The sequence below is a fragment of the Arvicola amphibius genome, chromosome 1 (genome assembly GCF_903992535.2).
Source record: "Arvicola amphibius chromosome 1, mArvAmp1.2, whole genome shotgun sequence".
Lineage (NCBI taxonomy): Eukaryota > Metazoa > Chordata > Mammalia > Rodentia > Cricetidae > Arvicola > Arvicola amphibius.
This window is the reverse complement of record NC_052047.1, coordinates 113,726,970-113,729,543: the sequence shown is the minus strand read 5'-3', so window position 1 is coordinate 113,729,543 and position 2,574 is coordinate 113,726,970. Positions and strand designations below refer to the sequence as shown.

Here is a 2,574-nt window from a genome sequence, read left to right as displayed (position 1 = left end):
GAAGTTGCTTGATTGCAGTTCCTGCCTACTTAAGTAATATTATCTCCCTTCTCAGGCCTTTGATGGGGTTGAAGATTAGATAATCATAGTTACCATCCTCTTATGATCTAGCCAAGCCTTTTCCAATACAAGACTTAAACTCCTTAAGATAGAATGTTTATTAAAACATTACGATATGTTCCTTGCTTAATATTGTTTATGCTGGTTGTAATTCTAACTTTATACTTGATATCTGTTCCTAGTGTACATAGTTTTGTATTGGGGTTAGAACTCTCTTATTTAAAGAAAAAGGGGAGGTGCTCTGGCAGCACCTTCAGCCAATAGCCTTTAAGATACCAGCCCAGCTCATTGAACGCGGCGCCAGCTTGGGGGGAATTGGTGTGGTGTCCTCGCCAGCACAGCCGGGCCTACACGTGAGCAACCATGTCTAAGGGACCTGCAGTCGGTATTGATCTTGGCACCACCTACTCCTGTGTGGGCGTCTTCCGGCACGGGAAGGTGGAGATAATTGCCAATGACCAGGGTAACCGAACCACACCGAGCTATGTGGCTTTTACTAACACGGAATGATTGATTGGGGATGCTGCGAAGAATCAGGTTGCGATGAACCCCACCAACACAGTTTTTGATGCCAAACATCTGATCGGACGTAGGTTTGATGATGCTGTTGTACAGTCTGACATGAAGCACTGGCCCTTCATGGTGGTGAATGATGCAGGCAGGCCCAAGGTCCAAGTAGAGTACAAAGGAGAGACAAAAGCTTCTACCCAGAGGAGGTGTCCTCTATGGTTCTGACTAAGATGAAGGAGATTGCAGAAGCTTATCTGGGGAAGATGGTTACCAATGCTGTGGTCACAGTGCCAGCCTACTTCAATGACTCTCAGCGCCAGGCAACAAAAGATGCTGGAATTATTGCTGGCCTCAATGTGCTTCGAATTATCAACGAGCCGACTGCTGCTGCTATTGCCTATGGGCTAGATAAGAAGGTTGGAGCTGAAAGGAATGTGCTGATCTTTGACTTGGGAGGTGGCACTTTTGATGTGTCCATCCTCACAATTGAGGATGGAATTTTTGAAGTCAAATCAACAGCTGGAGACACCCACTTGGGTGGAGAAGACTTTGACAACAGGATGGTCAACCATTTCATTGCTGAGTTTAAACGAAAGCACAAGAAGGACATCAGTGAGAACAAGAGAGCTGTCAGGCGCCTGCGTACTGCCTGTGAATGGGCAAAGCACACCCTCTCCTCCAGCACCCAGGCCAGTATTGAGATTGATTCTCTCTATGAGGGAATCGACTTCTATACCTCCATTACCCGTGCTCGATTTGAAGAATTAAATGCTGACCTGTTCCGGGGCACTCTGGACCCTGTAGAAAAGGCCCTTCGAGATGCCAAACTAGACAAGTCTCAGATCCATGATATTGTCCTGGTGGGTGGTTCTACCAGAATCCCCAAGATTCAGAAGCTTCTGCAGGACTTCTTCAATGGAAAAGAGCTGAACAAGAGCATCAACCCTGATGAAGCTGTTGCTTATTGTGCAGCTGTCCAGGCAGCCATTCTATCTGGAGACAAGTCTGAGAATGTTCAGGATTTGCTGCTCTTGGATGTCACTCCTCTTTCCCTTGGTATTGAAACTGCTGGTGGAGTCATGACTGTCCTCATCAAGCGCAATACCACCATCCCTACCAAGCAGACCCAGACTTTCACCACCTACTCTGATAACCAGCCGGGTGTGCTCATTCAGGTGTATGAAGGTGAACGAGCCATGACCAAGGATAACAATCTGCTTGGAAAGTTTGAACTTACAGGCATCCCTCCAGCACCCCGTGGTGTTCCCCAGATTGAAGTCACTTTTGACATTGATGCCAATGGCATCCTCAATTTTTCTGCTGTAGATAAGAGCACAGGCAAGGAGAACAAGATCACCATCACCAATGACAAGGGCCGCTTGAGCAAGGAGGATATTGAGCGCATGGTCCAGGAAGCTGAGAAATATAAAGCTGAAGATGAAAAGCAGAGAGATAAGGTGTCCTCCAAGAATTCCCTGGAGTCTTATGCTTTCAACATGAAGGCAACAGTTGAAGATGAGAAACTTCAAGGAAAGATCAATGATGAAGACAAGCAGAAGATTGTAGACAAGTGCAACGAGATCATCAGTTGGCTGGATAAGAATCAGACTGCAGAGAAGGAAGAGTTTGAACACCAGCAGAAAGAACTGGAGAAAGTCTGCAACCCCATCATTACCAAGCTGTACCAGACTGCTGGTGGGATGCCTGGAGGAATGCCTGGCGGCTTCCCTGGTGGAGGAGCTCCTCCATCTGGTGGTGCTTCTTCAGGGCCCACCATTGAAGAGGTGGATTAAGTCAGTCCAAGTAGACATTGTAGCATTTGTTCCACAGGGAAGCATTTGAAGGACCCAAATTTAGCAAGTTTCATGGCAGTTTCAAATTCAAACTGCTACAATAAATTTACTGGGCATTCTCAATACTTGAACATATTCAATGTGCATAGGGAGTGAAATAAGCATTGCACTTTATAACTGTATCCTAAGTGGAAAATGCAATGTATAATAA

At 46.1% G+C, this 2,574-nt stretch overlaps 1 pseudogene; it reads left to right on the top strand.

The window, feature by feature from the left end:
- Positions 1–423: 423 nt before the first annotated feature.
- Positions 424–2,371, top strand: LOC119819140 (annotated as a pseudogene).
- The last annotated feature ends 203 nt before the right edge of the window (positions 2,372–2,574 follow it).